At 52.7% G+C, this 19,558-nt stretch overlaps 1 protein-coding gene across 3 annotated transcripts in view; it reads left to right on the top strand.

The window, feature by feature from the left end:
* Positions 1–364: 364 nt before the first annotated feature.
* TEAD4 (TEA domain transcription factor 4) overlaps positions 365–19,558 on the top strand; it is a 76,672-nt gene continuing 57,478 nt past the window's right edge. The window contains exons 1-2 of one of the 3 annotated variants that reach the window (XM_047787818.1): positions 365–478; positions 912–1,086. The gene's annotated coding sequence lies outside the window, so the exon portion shown is untranslated. Of the gene's footprint in view, positions 479–778; positions 1,087–19,558 lie in introns of those variants that run through there. The other 2 variants (XM_047787817.1, XM_047787819.1) reach the window with 2 other exon arrangements.

Genomic DNA, 19,558 nt, shown 5'->3' with positions numbered 1-19,558 from the left:
CGGCCTTTCGTGGCTGGCGGGTAGGAGAGGCGCGCGGGCGGCAGGGCGCGAGGCCAGAGCCCAGCCCGCCGGGTTAGTAGGAAGGGTTCCGGCCTCGGAGAGAGCGGGGGACTTGCCAGGAGGGGCAGGAACCCGGGCCCTGGGAGGAGGAAGAGAGTTGGGGCCGAGATCAAAGGGGAAGCACGTGTGCCGGGCGGCGGCCGAGGCCAGAGCCGGACGCCCGAGGTCGCCGCCGAGGGTCCGCGCGGCCGTCCCACTCCAGCCCGCCCAACCCGCGCCCGCAGCCCCTCCCCGAGTCCCAGTCTCCTCCCCGAGGGGCCGGGGCCGGGCCGCCACTCCCTCCAGCTCCCGCCCTCGGCCGCGCGCATCTCATTCCAGCTCTCATTCCGCGCATTCCAGTCTTCCTCCTTTCAAACTCCAGGCAGGGGGCGGGGAGAGCCCGCACTCCCGGCTCCCGCCGCGCGGCCCCGTCCCTCAGGTGAGTGGCCCAGCCGCCGCGCCCCTCGGCCGCGCCCGGGGCGCTCTTTCCTTCCCGCCTTGGACCAGCACTCTCGGCACGGCAACCCGCAGCTCCTGTCTCCCTGAGGCGCCCGCTCCCGGCCCCTCTCCCCGCTTCCCTCCCTCCCGCCCTCCCGCGCGCGCTCCGTTCCCCCCAGCTCCCTTCCTCTCCCGTTGACTCACCCCTCCAGGAATAGGGATCGCCCGTGCTTTCCCGTCAGGCCCCTTCTGGGAAAACTCCTCCCTCCACGCGCCCCGCTCCGCCCCGCTCCGCGCACCCGGCACCGCGCGCCGGACACCGCGCACCGGGCACCGGGCACCGCGCACCGAGTACCGCGCACCGGGAGCGGCTAGCCGGGTTCGGGCCGCCTCGCGTCCGCTCCGTTCAGCAACCCGCTTTCCTCCCCACGCAGCCAATCGGCCCCGGGGCCAGAGCCCGAGACTCCGTTCACTGAGCTCCTGTTGTCGCTGCAGCGCCCTCGCCGGCCTCCCGGGACCTCAGCAGAGCGGCCGCTGGAAGAGTGGCGCCGGGCGGACTCCGCGGGACTGGCTCGGCGCACCCGCCCACCTCCCCTCACCCTGGGACTGGTAAGGCGGCGGGACCGGACTGCAGGGAGAGCCGGACACGTGGAGGCGCGCGGACTACGGGTCGGGTGGGATGTAAGGGCCTGGGGGGACAGGGAGCGCGCGGAGCTGGAAGGACTAGGGGCCGAGCCGAGGACGCGGGCGGTGGAAGAGACCCAGCACCCGTGTCTCCTTTCTGCTGGGCGCTTCTGGGGCTCGGGAGAGAGAGGCTTGGAGGAGGGTGTGCGGGCGGTTTTAAGTACCGGGCAGTGCGAAGGCGAGGGGACCTCCGCAAAAGGTCTCCGCTCCCCGGGGATTGAGAAGCTTGGTGTTTCCCATGCGGGGGACGAGTGGGTCTGGGGAGCAGAACTCTCGAACCACACAGAGAACGATTCCCCAGCAGGCAAACCCGGGACTCGTGGCTCCATGCACTTGTGTGTCAGGGGTTGGGGTCAGACCAGTGGGTCTGTGATGAGTTCACGTGGCGTCTGACCATCCTGCCTCCTTAGCTTTGGGTGTCTGGGAGGGTGGTACCTGCTCGCGTATGACTCACCTGACTTCCAGGAGGCGAATTTGTTTGTGTGGAATGGGAGCGCATTTCCACTGCAGAAAAGTGCTTTTTTGTCTGAAAGCTGAGCTTCTCTGAGTACTTGTGGAAGGCCACATCTCTCAGTGTGTATTCCCCGCGAGGATGTTGTTTCTGGGCATGACTGTTCTTTCTCCCTGCAGAACCTGGGCAAGGGGCAGTGAGTGTCTCTGGTGGTCTGTGTGCAGGAGCTTTTGGCTCTAGGAATAATTGGGGGTGTGTGGCCCCCAGGCTCCGTTGACCGTGGACTGGGCAGAGCTGGAAGGAAGTTGTCTACACCTGCCTCTTTCAGGCAGCTGTCTTTCAGAGGGATGCTGGGTTTTGTTGTCGCCTGGAAGAGTTTAGGGAATGAGTTTATGGAAGATTAAAGGAACTTGAGATTCTTGCCTTTGGGTGATGGGACAGGTTGTTGATAGTGAGAGTTGGGGGTGTTTGTGGGGTTGGACCCCCCAGAAAGAAGAGACTTCCCCCCCTTTTTTTTCCTTTTTTGTCTTTTTAGGGTGGCATCCAGGGCACATGGGAATTTCCCAGGTTAGGGATGGAATCAGAGCTGCAGCTGCCAACCTACACCACATCCACAGCAACGCAGGATCCATAACCCACTGAGCTGGGCCAGGGATCAAACCTCCACCCTCACAGACACTATGTTGGGTTCTTAACCTGCTGAACCACAATGGGAACTCCCAGGAGACCATTTTGAATCTTGAGATTTCTGTAGATGGTGCTTTTGTTAATTTTAATATTTTTAATATAATTTTTTTTAAAGGTTACTTTCCATTTACAAAATATTGGCTCTATTCCCTGTATTGTACAGTACATCTTTGGGCCTATTTTTTTTTTTTTTTTGCTTTTTAGGGCCGCATCTGCAGCATATGGAAGTTCCCAGGCCAGGGGTCCAGTTGGAGCTATAGCTGCTGGCCCACGCCACAGCCACAGCCATGCCGGATCCAAGCAGAGCCTGCAACCTATACCACAGCTCATGGCAACACCAGATCCTTAACCCACTGAGCAAGGCCAGGGATCAAACCCACAACCTCATGGTTCCTAGTCGGATTCATTTCCCCTGTGCCACGATGGGAACTTCATCCTGGGGCTTATCTTAAACGTGGTAGTTTGTTTCGCCCACTCCCCCATCCCTCTATTGCCCTTCCCTGCCCCCAACTGCTAACCAGTAGTTTGTGCTCTTTATCTGTGAGTCTGTTTCTTTTTTGTTTTATTCACTAGTTTGTTGTACTTTTTAGATTCACATACAGAATTTGTTTAGACGGTCCTTTTAAAGTTGGTCCCAAGAACAAGGAGGAATCGAACCACTTCTGCTGGTCCAGTTCTTCTTATAGCTGCCCGGGAGGCACATGGAAGCATCCTCGTTCTTCGTCCTCTTCTTTTTTTGGCTGCACCCACTGTACTTTTGGCGTACAGAAGTTCCTAGGCCAGAGATCAAACCTGAGCCTCAGCAGCGACCCGATCCTCTGCAGTGGCAACACCAGATCCTTAACCCACTGTGCCACAAGGGAACTCCCGTATCCTCATTCTTTATGACTTGCTAGACCTCAAGGCACTTTCCTATCCATTGCGAAGATGCTTTAGTGCCAGCCTGGGAGGGAAAGCTGCCTCTGATTGGCTGGTTGACTTCTGGGGAGACCCGGCTGGGTGTCTCTGTTTCCCCATCTCTTCTTTTCTACTTTGCTTTCTGTTTTCTCTCCATTTGGGGTCTTACCATTTGAAACACTTTGGAGGAGGGAACTGGGCTGGGGCCAGAGCCCACATGGCCAGGAGATTGGCAGAGGGTGAGATTGACAGTGCATGATGGGGGAGCGGGGACACGGGCAGACCAGGCATTAAGGAGTTTTTCCTTAATTCTCACAACAAGATGCTCTGGGCATAATGTTTAGGGCTTCTTGGAAGGGACAAGACACTGTGGGTGGGAGAGTGGGAGGGGGTCTCCTTGCTGCTGCTCCTTTCCCGGGTACCCTGAGGATGAAGCTATTCTGCCGGGAGCATCTCGCCCTCTCACCTGCTTGGGCCAGGTGTGTGGGTGGGGCTTTGAGGGCATTTGGTCTAAAGATGAAGTAGAAAGGGCGTAGGTTTGGGACATACCTGGCTATAAATCCTGGTAGTTACTCACTACTTTTAAGACTTCAGGCTCAATTTCTTGACTAATATGGGAAGGGTTAATTAATATCTACCTCAAAAGTTGGTTGTGAAAATTCAGTGTTTGCAGAGTATCTCATATAGTGCATGGCACGTCCTGGGGACCCAGCAGCCAATGTTCCCTAAGCCTCTTTCAGCATAGACCCTCTTTTTTCTGAACACCCTTGGATAAACCCGGACCTGCTCGTTTATGTTTATTTTGCAAAATGGATTGAGCATTTACTGTATGCTAGGCCTTACGGGTTTCCCGCCACAGGCTTAGGAACCAGGGTAGCTAGTGGCCCGGGTAGAGGTGGGGGCTGGGCTTTGTCGCCTGAGAGCACAGGGTCTCCAACTCCTATGTTCTAATTCCAGTTTTGCCTTGACCCCAGGTGAACTTGCCGAACGCGAATGAACTCCAAGGTCAGCACCTAACTCCCTCATTTGAAAGATGGGAAACTGAGGCCCCGGGGGGCAGGGGGGAGTAGCTGGCTGTGGGATTGCACAGCTGGTGAGTGGCAGCGCTGGGACCAGAGTCCACTCTGGTCCGCTTCACGTCTGTCTCCTGCTCTGTGGGTCCCAGTGCTCAGACCCCCACTACCCTTGTCTGACAGGCCTCACTGGGGGATGGCTCCCATCTTGGGGCTCAGATAAGGCTGCTGGGGGCAGAACCCCTTCCCTCCTTCCAGCAGAAAGTGCGGAACCCTGGGATCGGAGAGTGACCTCTGGAAGGGAATGAGGCATCTGCCTTTTTCCTCGTGGGTCTGCACACTGCTCAGCCAGGTGGAGAAGGGCCCCCCCGCCTTTCTAGGTCCCCTGGGATACAGTGTCACAGCCTCCTCGGGCTTCCATCCTGTTCTTGCACTAGTGACTGTCCCAGAGCCATGCCTGTTTGAGGCTCCCGTCCCCCTTCCCAGTGGCCGTGGGGGACTCGGTGGCCATGCCTCCCAGCAGCCGAGGTCAGTCCCGGTTGCCTGTCTTCCTTTGCCCCCTGTGACCCTTTGCTGGCAGGGCTGGGGACAGCTCCCTTTAAGGCTCTGAAATTGGAGCTGAGCAGCTGCTGGCCAGCCCCGCCTCCCCGGGGGTTTAACCGGCTGGGCTCGGGGGCCCAGGTGGAGGTGGGGGCTGGGCCCTGCGGCCTGGCACCCAGGCTCCAGCTCCCAGGATCCAATTCCAGCTTTGCCCCCAGCTCCTTCTGAAATGACCGTCCTCTGCACGCTTTTGGCTTTTCCCTTTAGAGCTGAGGGAGGTTCTAACCACCTCCTGTGTGATGGGGTCCTGGAGCCTTCTTGGGGGTAGCCACGGGCTCTTTGGGGGCATTTACACTAGAAGTCCAGTCCCTCAGGGCCCTGCCCACATCCTCCTGCCTTGAGCACAGGCCCGGCTGCCCGCCTGCTGGAGGATGGGCCAGCCCCCCGCCTGCTGAGGGTAGGCGGGCCCCCATGGGTGGGGACTGGCTTCCTTTGACCCAAACTCCACGGGAACAATGGACTTCAGAGGAGTCACCAGGGGCAGGAAATGGGAACTGTGCTAAGGCTGGGTGACCCCCGTGGGGGATGGGATTGCATATCCGGCCTGAAGGGAAGGCAGGGTGTTGGGGGCAGTGCTGAGGGCACTGGGGCAGGGCTGCTGATCCCCCAGGGTGGGCCTCTCCTCCCAAGGGGCTGTTGACTCAGAAACCTGAGCTGCTCAAGCCCATTCTTTGGCCGCAGCTTCTGCTTTGTGTCTTCCCAGCAAAGGTGTCTGCCAGCCCCCACAGAGCCCTGTCCTCCCTTCCCTCAAGCCCCTGAGAAGATGGGATAAAAGGCCAGTTTTGTTTCTTCCTGGCTGCTGGCCGTCTTGGCGTTGAGTAATAGTTGATGGTGGTGGGCAGAGCTCTGGGTGGGGAGGCAGCAGGCCTGGGTCAGCTGGACAACAGAAAGGGATTTTTTTTTAGCTCCCCTCAGAGCAAGAGGACAACCAGGACAGGCAGGGGCAGAATCCTCCTTGGAGCAGCTAGTGGAATGTTCTGGGAGGTAGATTACTCTTATCTGGCCTTCATCTTTGTAAGGGTACAGCCGACCTGTGAGAGGGCTCAGGCGGGCTTTGGGAGACATGAGTCAGGCCACACTCGAGTTGCTTTTCCTGAGTTCAGGTGGCTGGATTCTCACAGAGCAGGTTTTTTTCGCTCAGAACCTGAGAGAAGCTTCTAGGGTCTAGGAGGAGCCCTGATAGACGGGAGGAGGTCAGGACAGCCGGATAACAAATGCTGTCCTGGTTCATCCCCTCAGGGGGCGAGGCGGGAGTCCTGGAAATAAATGGCCGGCTGGTAAGCTTCTTAGTGACCCCTCGCCAAAATCCAGGTGTTTGAAGACACAGGCTGTGGGCACCTCAGAAATGAAGTGGAGATAACTAACTAGTAGCCAACACGGGTTCAACACGGGACCAAATTGTGGGAAGGGCATCAAATTGGGGTGTAGGATTTTCCTGGGTTCAAGAGAAGTCGGTGAGTTCCGGCTGATAACAGCAGGAAAGTGGATGTGCAGCTGGTTTGAAAGACCACCCTGGGGCCCGGTAGTGGGCTCGTGGTGCCCTGGGGTGAGGTCTCTGGTGATGTGTCACAGGGCTCTTTTGGCTTTTTGCCCTTCGTCAGTTCTGGGACATTTAGGATGATAAACACATCGGATGACAGAACCAGGGTTCAGAATCATTGCGGCTGACTAGAATGCTGAGATTCAGCAGAACTCTGAAAATAATATTTTTTTCTGTCAAAATTAATACACGCTCATTATAGAAAACCAGGAAAATAAATATGTAAAGGAGAAAAAAAAACATCAACGGTACCTAGAGCCATAACTCGGGGATGAGTACCATTAATATTTTGGTATATGTCCCTCCAAATTTGTGTTTGTGCAAATTTATATACTTTAACGTAATTGCAATTATACTCTATTCTTATTTTTTTAGCTACTAAATACTACATAGTATATAAATTATTGAAAACCATAATTTTATGTATCTGAATAATATTACATTGTATGACTATACCTTATTTAACTGTGCCCTACTGATTTTTAAAAATTGTTTTTGATTTTTAGCCATTCAAAATTACTTGACATCGGTCAAAACTACAGGTATCGGAGTTCCCGTGGTGGCACAGTGGTTAACGAATCCGACTAGGAACCATGAGCTTGCGGGTTCGGTCCCTGCCCTTGCTCAGTGGGTTAACGATCTGGCGTTGCCGTGAGCTGTGGTGTAGGTTGCAGACTCGGCTCGGATCCAGCGTTGCTGTGGCTCTGGCGTAGGCTGGCAGCTACAGCTCCGATTCGACCCCTAGCCTGGGAACCTCCATATGCTGCCAGAGCGGCCCAAGAAACAGCAGAAAGACAAAAACAAACAAACAAACAAAAAAAAACAAACAAACCTACAGGTATCACCTCACACCAGTCAGAATGGCCATGATAAAAAAGTCTGCAAATAATAAATGCTGGAGAGAGGCAGAGAAAAGGGATCCCACCTACACTGTTAGTGGGCATGTAAACTGGTGTAGCCACTACAGAAAACAGAATGGAAGTTCCTTAAAAACTAAAAATAGGAGTTTCCTGGTGGCTCAGGGTGTTAAGGAGCTGGTGTTGCCACTGCTGTGGCTCCGGTCACTGATATGGTGTGAGTTGGATCCCTCACCTGGGAACTTTTGCATGCCATGGGTGCAGCCAAAAAACCAAACCAAATATAGGAGTTCCCATCGTGCCTCAGTGGTTAATGAATCCAACTAGGAACCATGAGGTTTCGGGTTTGATCCCTGGCCTTGATCAGTGGGTTAAGGATCCAGCGTTGCTGTGAGCTGTGGTGTAGGTTGCAGACATGGCTCAAATCCCGCATTGCTGTGGCTCTGGTGTAGGCCAGTGGCTACAGCTCCGATTCAACCCCTAGCCTGGGAACCTCCATAAGCCGTGGGTGTGGCCCTAAAAAGCAAAAAAAAAAAAAAAAATGCTTTGCAAAGAAAAGGCAAAAAGACAAAAAAAAAAGGATATATGCACTCCAACGTTCATAGCAGCATTATTTATAATAGACAAGCAACCTAAATGTCCATCGACAGAGGAATGAATAAAGAAGATGTGGTACATATAGACAATGGAATATCACTCAGCCAAAAACCAATGAAGTAATGCCATTTGCAGCAACATGGGTGGACCTACAGATTATGATACTGACAAATGAGATTGCTTACATGTAGAATTTTTAAAAAGATACAAATGAAATTATATACAAAAGAGTAATAGACTCACAGAGGTAGAAAACAAATTTATAGTTACCAAAGGGGAAGAGATGGGGTAGGATAAATTAGGAGTCTGAGAACAGCAGATACAAACTGCTATATATAGGAGTTCCTGCTGTGGCTCAGCAGGCTAAGAACCTGACATAGTGTCCAGGAGGATGCAGGTTCAATCCCTGGCTTCGCTCAGTGGGTTGATAATCTGGCATTGCCACAGGCTGTGGTGTAGGTTGAGAGGCGGCTCGGATTCGGTGCTTCCGTGGCTGTGGCATAGGCCAGAAGCTGCAGCTGCGATTTGACCCAGCCTGGGAACTTCACAGCCCTAAAAAGAAAAAAATAAATAAATTAAGGAAAGTGAAAGTATATGTTCCCAGGCGACCCCTAGCTTGGGAGCGTCCGTCCATATGCTGTGGCTGTGGTCCTAAAAAGACAAAAACAGGAGTTCCCTTCGTGGCGCAGTGGTTAACGAATCCGACTAGGAACCATGAGGTTGCGGGTTCGGTCCCTGCCCTTGCTCAGTGGGTTAACGATCCGGTGTTGCCGTGAGCTGTGGTGTAGGTTGCAGACGCGGCTTGGATCCAGTGTTGCTGTGGCTCTGACGTAGGCCGGTGGCTACAGCTCCGATTCGATCCCTGGCCTGGGAACCTCCATATGCCGCGGGAGCGGCCCAAAGAAATAGCAAAAAGACAAAAAAAAAAAAGACAAAAACAAACAAAAAAACCCTAAACAACCTACTATATATAAAATAAACAACAAAGTCCAACTGTATAGCAGAACTATATTTAATATCTTATAATAACCCATAATGAAAAATAATTTGAAAGATAATATATATAAAGCTGAATTACTTTGCTATATACCAGAAACTAACACAACATTGTAAATAAATATACTTCAATAAAAACCAAAACTAAATTACTTAATATCTATCACTATTAAACATTTATTCTCAAGATGAAATATAAAAAGTTTAAATGTAAAAATCCTGCGTTTGAGTTCAGAACATGTTATATAGAATAGGAACTTAAGGTCAATTCTTGTGGGGAAAAAAAAAAAAACTTAGCGGTTTTGGTTGACGAAGGAAGGGGAAGGGAAAGGAGCATTTATTTTTTATTTTTTTATTTTTATTTTTTTGCTTTTTAGGGCCACACCTGCAGCATATGGAGGTTCCCAGGCTAGGGGTCAAATCAGAGTTGCAGCTGCCAGCCTACACCACAGCCTCAGCAGCGTCTTCGACCTACACCACAGCTCATGGCAGCGCTGGATCCCTAACCTACTTAGCAAGGGCAGGGATTGAACCTGTGTCCTCATGGATGCTAATCAGATTCATTTCCTCTGAGCCATGATGGGAACTCTGGAAACGAGCATTTATTAAGTGCCTACTGGATGCCGGGTGTTGTTCTAAGCATCTCTCCTGACATTTCGACATCTCTCTTTTAATCTTCATAGCAGCTTTGTGAGATAGGGTTCATTTTTGTTTCTTAACCTCTGCTTTACAGAGGAGGAAGAAGTTACACAGAGATGAATGTGAGGGTGGGAGTTTGCATCTGGGTCCACCTGGCTCTTCTCTGTGTGGGACAGTGGTTGGGGTCTATGTCAGGAAAGCCTGAGTCTACTGCAGTGCTCCAGCTATGCTGGGAGCCTCCTCTGGTTTTGGCGGGTGGACACACCCAAATCTAGTGAGTAAGCTTGCCAACACTGTGAGAGTTGGGGGTGGGTGGCAGCCCCCAGGAGGTGGCCCTCTTTGCAGCAACGCAGATCGGCCCATCTGATCTGAAGTCCATTTCAGGACTACCTGGTACTGCACAATTTCTGTTTCTTCTTCTTCTCTTTGTCTTTTTAGGGCCACACTTGCAGCAGATGGAGGTTCCCAGGCTAGGGGTTCAATCGGAACTGTGGCCAATTGCCTACACCACAGCTCACAGCAACGCCGGATCCTTAACCCCCTGAGCAAGGCAAGGCCAGAGGTTGAACCTGCGTCCTCGTGGACGCTAGTCATATTCGTCTCGGCTGAGCCAAGATGGGAACTCCAGAATTTCTGTTTCTATGCAGAACTTGGTAGGGATGCTTTGCAGGAAGTCTCTTCGCTGGGTGGGAGAGTGGATCAGATGACCTCCCCGCCTCCTGCCTCCTCCTGCTTGTGGTCCTGGCCTCAAGTTTCTCCACCTGTCGTAGATGGGCTCGAACCCGCGGAGGAGGGAGGTGTTCTCCTCCTTTGACATCCTGGGAAGGCCATCCTGCTGGAGGGAGGTGATGCTGGAGTCGAGGCTGAGATTCGGGCTTAAGGGGCCATGTCCCAGCAGTTAGAGGAGGCAGCGTGGGGAGATGTGGGCAGTATTATTGCCTGCCTCCTGCCCCCGTCACCCTTGTGCAAGCTGAGTGGATGGGTGTCAGGGTCAGGCTGCCACCTAGAGGCTGGCGAAGGAGCAGTGGCTGTGAGTGCGAACCCCAGAGTTGTGTCGGCTGATGGAGCCACATTAAGAGGTGAAAAGAAACTGGTCAAATGAATTTTAATAATTTAGATAGATAGAGCGATAGATATCTGTCTCTCTCTCTATCCATATATATATATTTTTTTGCCACACCCGCAGCATTCAGAAGTTCCTTGGCTAGGGACTGGACATGAGCCACAGCAGTGACAACGCCAAAATCTTAACCACCAGGCCACCAGGGAACTTAATAACATTTTATTAAACTACTGTATCTAAAATACTATCGCTTATTATGTAGTTAATAGTAAAACAACATTCATGAGGTAGTTTGCATTGTTTTTCCTACAAAGAGTTGGAAATCCAGCCTGTGTTGTATATCCCACAGCACAGGGGTCAGGCAAACCAGCTACTTTTCAAGTGCTCAGCAGCCATGTGGGGCCGTGTATTTGGACAGTAGAGCTTCCCAGCCAGCCTGCCCGGGTTTGAAGCCCCTTCCTGCCGCCTATCCGATCTGTGGCCTTGGGCAGGTTTCCTAACGGCACTGTGTCTTAGTTTCTGCCTCCGCAAGTGGCAACAATAATGATAATTGAGCTGACCTCGTATAATAATAATTGAGCTGACCTTGTATGGTGGATGTGAAGGTTAAATTAGATACTGTTTATAAAGTGCTTGGTTTGTTGTCTGGCGCATATTAAACACCGTATAAGTGTTTATGAAATAAATGACCTATAACTGGCTCTTAACTCCTGGACAGGCTAGAGGTTTGTAAGAGGGAGAGGCCAGGGCAATGCTTAGGAAAACCCAGCCGTTGAGGGGCCCTGGGTGTTCCTGGTGGGTCGTGACTGTACCTGTGGTTCTGCAGAGTGAAGTGGATTCAGATCAGACAGACTGATCTGCTGTTGCTGCAAAGAGGGCTGCCTCCTGGGGGAGAGATGACAGCATGCTGACAATGGGACAGGGTCCATTCCCTCAACCGGTGTGTCCTGAGCATCTGGTGTGGAGGAAGAAGGCGTCCTCGGAAATGCTCTGCCATAAATCACCTGACCTTGGGTTGTCGTGGGAGGCGGGGTCACCTCCAGCACTTGGAGTCTGAGTAGTAGGGCTTATGCAAGAGAAGGAAGGCTGTATCAGTGCCTTCCGATACCTTCCTCGGAGCTCCGCCAGCCCTGGCAGCGCCAGCTCCTCTCTTGGCATCAGCCCCCTCTGCTTGCACCTGCCTCAGCCAAGCCACAGTGGTCACAGAGGACCCACTTTGTGCCTGGCGCTGTGCCAGGTGCAGTGGGGGGAAGCAGAAGGGAGGAGCTGGTCCCTGTGCTCAAGGAGCGAGCACCCCAGCAGGGAGCCAACTGAGGAGCAAACCCTGAAAGCCTTTGGGGTGCAGGAAGGGCTAATTAGAGGCATAGATGAGTGCTGAGGGGGTGCCTGGTAAAGATGATTCATTCTGATGGGGCTGGGAGCAGTCAGGGAAGGCTTTGCGGAGGAGGAGGCCCTCAAGCTGGCTTTGAAGAATGGGTAGGTTTTGGACAGTTGTGCATACGCATGTGTGTATAAGAGGGATAGAGGACTTCCCGTGTGGCTCACAACATAACTACTCGGTGTTGCTTCTACAGTGGCTGTGGCTCGACCCCTAGCCTGGGAACTTCCATATGCCGCAGGGGCGGCCACTTGTTTAAAAAAAAAAAAAAAAAAAAAGAGGGATAGAGAAAGAGGAAGAAGTGTCTGAAAAGACAGAAAAAAGTGATTTCAGGGCTGTGATCATGGTATGATTAGAAGAGGAGAGATAAATGGCCTTTTTAGAACCAGGTAGATTTGCAGGGCCCTAGGGGCAGATAAGGAGGACTTTTTAAAAAAAATTTTACGGCCATGCCCATGGTGTATGGAAGTTCCTATGCCAGGGATCGAATCTGAGCCCCAGCTGCAACCTACGCCACAACTGTGGCAATGCCAGATCCTTAACCTGCTGCACCACGGTGGGAACTCCAAGGAGGACTTTAAAAAATGTTTATTTTTTTAATTGAATGCAGCAAAGTTTCCTTGTTGGGATGTATAGTCCTGTGGGCTTTGGGAAATGAACAGAGCCGAGTGTTTGTCACCACGATCATGGTCCACAGCCGTCCATCCCCGGGGACAATTCCCTCAGGCTGCGGCCCCTTCGCCCGGTGCCCACCCCACCTCCGAGGTCTGTTCTCACGCCTGAGGTCCTGCCTTTTTGAGAAGGGCAGGTGGAATCACACAGCATGTAGCTTTGGGCTCTGCTGCCTTCACTCAGCAGGATCTCCCATTCAACCAGGTGTGTGGGTCAGTAGTGTGTTCCTTTTTGTCACTGAGTCGTGGGGACCCTGTTTCCCCAGGTCCTGCCGTGCGCTTGTCCATTCTCGGGTTGAAGGACTTTGGGGTGGCTTCCAGCCTCGGATGACTTTGCAAAGCTGCTGTCCACCTGTGTGCAGGGTTTTGTGTGAACACAGGCCTCTGTTTCTCTTGGATAAATACCTCGGAGGGGGGGTGGCTGGGTCACATGGTAGGGGTGTGTGTGTGTGTGTGTGTGTGTGTGATGCTCTAAGCAGCTGCAGAGCTGTTTTCCACAGTGCCCCGTTTTGCATCCCTCCCAGCAGAGCCCCTGGGCGTCCATTCCTCCCACCTTCAGCAGCATGCCGGGTGCTTGGCGTTGTCAGATTTCTTTCTGTTTTGTTTGTACCATCCCAGCGGGTGTAGGATCTCCTTGCAGCTGAAATTTGCATTTTCTTGATGACTAAGAGGTTGAGCATCTTATCTCATGCCTGTCTGCCATTCATACAACTTCCTTGGTGAAATGTCTATCAAATCTTTTGCCTGTTTTTTTTTTTTTTTTCTTCTGATCGAGAGTTCTTTAATATTCTGGATACACGTCCTCTGTCAGACGTGTGATTTTCACATTTGGGGAAAATTCATTTAAAGAGAAAATCTCTAAAAGAAGATGGCGGATGTGGGGTAAGAGTATCCTGAGCCTTGGTCTTTCTTCAGGGGCCAATGGGGACCAGGTGGAGGTGGGGGTGGGATCCCCTAGAGAAAGACCTGCCCAGATGACTCTGACGAGGGAGGGAACTGGGCTTTCCTGGCCCAGAGTCTGCGTCAGAGGAGGAGACACCAGGGGTGTCTTGCTGGGCGTCTTCGCTGGCTGGCCGGCGGTGCTGGTCTGCCCTGCATGGTTACGGCCCGTCCAGAACAACAAATCCTTGTGCCAGGATATCAGCCACTTACGTGGCCTTGTTTCCAAACCGGATGACCGTGCATTCTGGAACGGGAGGTGGGGCCACGGCCGGGCCCACAGGAGTAAGTGCCAGGTGGGTGGGTGGCGGGTGCAAGAGAATGAGTGGGGTGAGTTTCTGGGTCAGGGTGGGGCCTCTGGGGTGTGACGGCAGCCTGGGGTCTGAGGGCTCTGGGCCATTGGAATTTCTCTCCCTGTCCAGGCGGGGCGGCTCTGAGACAGAAGAGCATTCCTATGAAAATGACCGAGGGTGGGGTGAGCACTGCCTCCTGCCCCTTGTCCAGGCTCGGTCCAGCCTGTCCCCTTGTGTCCTGGGAGCCGTGGTGCTGCTCAGAGGCAGGAGTCTTCATTCTTTCTGGGGCAGGCTTTTTCCAGATGATTCAGGCCTGGGGAGCCGGGCAGAGCTGAAGGTGGAACTTGACTGCCTCTCTCCAGGGCAACTGGTGCGGGCTCCCTGGGGCTCCTTGATGCCCTGGGCCCTGGAGGGCGCTTCCCACCTGAGGCCTTGTACTGTGTGGGCACCCAGCCAGGGCACCACCTACCCCCCACCCACTGCTCTGGATTCCACAGGACAGGACAGGCCCACCTACATGAGGGTGGCTGGTTGGTTCAGTCCTTTGCCTCCACTTCTTTTGTGACTTCTGCCTTATTTTGGAATCCTGAGATGGGCCCAGAAGAGAGAGAAATGCAGGGTTTAGGGCTTACTCCTCCCACTTTTTTTTTTTGTTTGTTTCTTTAGTAAATATATATTTTATTGAAGTACAGTTGGTTTATAATATTGTGTTAATTTCTGCTGTATTGCAAAGTGATCCAGTTATACACACACACATACATATACACATTACTTTCCACCTTTTTTTTTTTTTTTTAATAAGGCCACATCCATGGCACATGGAGGTTCCCAGGCTAGGGGTCCAATCGGAGCTGTAGCCGCCAGCCACAGCCACAGCCACAGCCACGTGGGATCCAAGCTGTGTCTGCCAACCTACACCACAGCTCCTGGCAACGCCAGACCCATAACCCACTGAGCAAGGCCAGGGATGGGTATCCTGCTGAACCACCATGGGAACTCCTTATTATTAGTTTGGGCAGTTTGAGGCGCACATAAAAGTTGAGCCTCTTCCCCTCTTTCTCTTGTTATCAAAACCTTGCTCTGATTGGGAGATTTGTTACGTTGATGGACCACAATTGAAAGGTTATTAACTAAAGTCACAGTTTACGAACGTTAGGGTTCCCTCTCTGCCTGGTGTCTTCTGTGGGTCTGGACAAATGTCTGATGGCATGAACCCACCATTACTGTAAGACAGGTCGCTTCACTGCCTTAAACTCCCGAGTCCCACCTGCTTATCCCTCCACTGATCTCTGGTCTCCTTGCACCACCTTTTCCAAATGTCGTCATTGGGGTCCTGCAGTCCAGGTGGCTTCAGATTGCCCTCACTTAGTGATAATTCCTGGAGCCCCACCCTCATTTACCCTGCTGCCTTCAGATGGAATTGGGGGGCACCTGGGGTGGGTTGGGGGCCTTTGTCCACCCAGGAATCTTATCTCCCTCCTTTTTCTTCACCTCCGAGCCACTCTGCCCCTCCCTGTTGATTCCTCCCTCTGGCTTGCTTCTCTCTTCCCCTGTTCTCTCTCCTCTCCCCACCCCTCTCCTCCTGTTCCTCACCTCCCCACTGTCCAGAGTGTTCGCTCCTCCCTGTCCTGCCTCCCATCATCCCTCCCATCCCTTCATCTTCCCTCCGTCATCTTCCACCATCACTCCCATCTCTCCATCATCTCTGGTTCTCCCTAACTTTGGTTCCAACACAGAAGGACTATGGGGCCCCCCTCCTTTTGCCTTCTTACTTCCACCCCCTTCCCACGCCTGTCCTGTTGAGAAATGTGATTCTAGTCCCCACTGGAAGGGGAGGAGGGGCACACTGATGCCTCTCAGAGGCAATACCTGTTTCATCCCACTGGGTCCCCCATCACTGCTGCGCAAGGGGTGGCTCCTCCAGGATTGAGGGATAAGGGAACAGGAGCTTGGGGAGGTGAGGGCATTGCTGCTCAGTGTCCAGGTCCTGTGATTCTGAAGTTCATCCACGCTGGACCAGGCAGACCCACACCAATCTCTGCCAGAGCTGCACGCCTTGGGAGGGGAGGGCAGGGGTGTTTGGGCATCATGGCCCCCAGGGTCTGTGTGGTCTCGTTATTATTTTTTATTATTATTATTTTTAATTTTTTGCTCTTTCTAGGGCTGCACTTGCAGTTTATGGAAGTTCCCAGGCCAGGGGTCAAATTGGAGCTTCAGCTGCTGGCCTACGCCACAGCCACAGCAACGCCGGATCCGAGCCGCGTCTGTGAGCTACACCACACACAGCTCACGGCAACACTGGATCCTTAACCCACTGAGCCAGGCTAGGGATTGAACCTGCAACCTCATGGTTCCCAGTCGGATTCGTTTCTGCTGCGCCACGACAGGAACACGTTCGTTTTGAAACTCTGTCTGGAGAGATGATGTTTTGTGTAGCCTTCATCTGCTGCTGAACATTTGGGTCGTCTCCTCCTCTGGGCCGTCTTTCTCCACCAGATGTGGTCGTTCCCAGGGCCTTGCTCACTGCTCACTGAAATCTTCCCCCACCCTCGCCCGCATGTTTACCTGTAATGGTTTAACGTGTCTCTGGGTACACTGGATTCTTGTCATTCATGGCGGTTCGAGTCTATAAAGTCACTGAGAAGACGATTTAGCAGATACTGAACCAGTTTTCCAAGATAAGACATGTTAGGCTCCTGTGAGCCTCCAGTTGCAACAATTTTTGTCATGCATTTAATTCGTAACCTTGTTTTATGCTTGTTTCTGTTCAGAGACACCTTATTTATTATAGATTGTTGGTGTTCCCTGGTGGTGCAGCGGGTTAAGCATCCAGCATTGTCACTGCAGCAGCTTGGGTCACTGCTGTGGTGCGGGAACTTCCACATGCCATGGGCATGGCCCCCCCCCCAAAAAAATAGATTTTTTTTTGTCTTTTTTTGTTGTTGTTGCTGTTGTTGTTGTTGCTATTTCTTGGGCCGCTTCCATGGCACATGGAGGTTCCCAGGCTAGGGGTCGAATCGGAGCTGTAGCCACCGGCCTACGCCAGAGCCACAGCAACGCGGGATCCGAGCCGCGTCTGCAACCTACACCACAGCTCACGGCAACGCCGGATCGTTAACCCACTGAGCAAGGGCAGGGACCGAACCCGCAACCTCATGGTTCCTAGTCGGATTCGTTAACCACTGCGCCACGACGGGAACTCCCAAAAAAAATAGATTGTTGATTCATTAGCATTGAACTCACGACCAGCAGCCCCATCCCTCACGCCTGGACAAGATTTCTCTAACACATGTATTTTCTCTACGAGGCACATCACAACCTTCTCGCGCTTGGGGGCACCAGGCTGCCCTCCAGCACTGCACTTGGGGCCATTTTAAACAGAAAAATCAACAACAAAAAGACAGGGAGTACCTGTTGTGGTGCAGTGGAAACAAATCTGACTAGTATCCATGAGGTTGCTGGTTCGATCTCTGCCCTTGCTTAGTGGGTCAGGGATCCGGCATTGCTGTGAGCTGTGGTGTAGGTTGCAGACGCGGCTCGGATCTGGTGTTGCTGTGGCTGTGGCGTAGGCCAGCAGCTGTAGCTCTGATTCTATCCCTAGCCAGGGACCTTCCATTTGCCACAGGTGCAGCCCTAAAAAGACCAAAACCAAAACAAAAAAATGTGAGAAGCGGTGTACCAAATAAACTGGGAAAAGGACATTTGTTTAGGGTCTGAGCTGAAACCAGAAGGCAGAGTCCAGCCTTGCTGGACCTTAGCTGGACCATGTGTGAGAGCAGTTCAGTGCCTGGTGGCACCCCAGTGACTGGGAAGCACAGCCAGTGTTGATCTGAGTTACAGAGCCTAGTGAGTGGGTGAATTTGCAAACACAGAATCCGTGAGGATTCTGTTAATGACAAGGATTGACTGTATTTGCGTCATCTCATAGGGTGTTGAGGGCCGGACCACATCCTAGTGACTTCCCATGCCTGACACACAATAGGTGTTCAACCTACAGTTTTTTTTTTTTTTTTTTTCCTGCACCCATGGCATGTGGAAGTTCTGGGGCTAGGGATCGAACCTGCAATGACTCCGGATGCTTAACCCCCTGTGCCACTTTCATCAATGCAGTTTTGAATGAATGAATGAATGAAAAACCCAAAGAGCTAAAGTGCTAAGGGTGGGTATCAGGCTTGCAAGGAAGCAGGGAGGGGAGGGAAGGAGAGGCAGGTCTTGGCAGCACGTGCCCATCTACAAAGGGGCCGCCTGCTCCTCCCCTTCCCAGGACAGGCGTGCTCATGGGGAACCATGGGGCTGAGGTGTGGTTCCGCACCTTTTGGCAAGCCCCTTCACTTCTCGGAAGTTGGAGGGCACCTTTCTCTCTTTGTGGGTCTTTTCTCACCCACACAGGACCGTCACCAGAGGCTGTGGGGGCAGAGGGTCCCGGCTAAGCAAGGGACCAGGCCTCTGGCTCCCCCGAGCTGTCAGTCCAGGGTCTGGCACCCTCCCTGGCATCTTCATGCCTTACTTGAATCCCTCAGGCTGTGGATTCGGACCCCTCCCCCTCCCATTGCCCACAGAGCTGCTGGCAAAGAGGTCAGGGCAGCAGTGTGCCTGGCCAGGGGTGCTTGCTGTGTGTGTTGGGGGGTGGGGGGGCTGAGAGGAGCTGAGGTTAGCCAAGGGCTTGGCCCAGTGCCAGGCACAGAGCACCTCCCAGCCTCAGTATCAAAGCCGTTCTCTCTGGTGAGTGAGAGTATCTGGTCCTCCATGACGGCTCGGCCTCCTTCTTCTGGGTCCTGGGCTGGGCACCTGATGCCATCCTGCAGGGTCTCTGCTCAGCTTCTCCCCAGGCCCCTGTCTTCCTTTGTCCCCAGCCTCCTGGTTACACTAAGCAGCTGGTCTCCTAGGCACCTTAGGGGTGTAAATTCTCCCTAGTCCTCAGACATCCTTGTATCCCTGTTCTTTTTTTTTTTAAGGGCCACACCTGTGGCATATGGAGGTTCCCAGGCTAGGGGTCGAATTGGAGCTGTAGCCGCCTGCCTACACCATAGCCACAGCAACACCAGATCCAAGCTGCATCTGCAACTTACACCATAGCTCATGGCAACGCCGGATCCTTAACCCACTGAGCGAGGCCAGGGATCGAACCTGCATCCTCATGGATCCCAGTTGGGTTCGTTAACTGCTGAGCCACGAAGGGAATTCCTCAGACTTCCTTGTTGTAGTTGGTAAGAAAGACCTCGACTTAGACTAGCAGATGGAAGACCACTGACAGGCTGAGTGCCAGCAGGTGTCCCAGGCCTGTGGCCTTTGTGGGCTGCGCCTGGGAGCCTTCAGGGCAGAGCGAGCTTTTGTGCCTCCCTGCACCTGCCCCACTCATGCCTCAGAGAAGCATCTGTGCAGCTCCCACCCCATCTAAAGTCTAAGCCCCCGAGGGCCTGAACCCATTTTTTCAGGGTTTAGTCCAATAATAGGTACTCAGTAGAAATATTTCAATAGAAATTAAATTTTTTTTCAGCTTTACTGAGGCGTAATTGACATCTGGAATTATAAGATATTTAAAGTGTACCTGTGCATCGTGACATGGTCCCCTCCATCTAGTTAAGGAACACATCTGTCACCTCATATTTATCTTTGTGTGTGAGAACATTTAAGTCATACTCTCTCAGCAGATTTCAGCTTTTTAGGGCTGCGTCTGGGGCATATGGAGATTCCTAGGCTAACGGTTTAATCGGAACTACAGCTGCAGGCCTACACCACAGACACAGCAATGCCAGATCCTAGCCGCGTCTGTGAC

This window comes from Phacochoerus africanus, chromosome 7, assembly GCF_016906955.1.
Source record: "Phacochoerus africanus isolate WHEZ1 chromosome 7, ROS_Pafr_v1, whole genome shotgun sequence".
Classification (NCBI taxonomy): Eukaryota; Metazoa; Chordata; class Mammalia; order Artiodactyla; family Suidae; genus Phacochoerus; species Phacochoerus africanus.
This window is presented reverse-complemented; position numbering and strand designations above follow the sequence as displayed.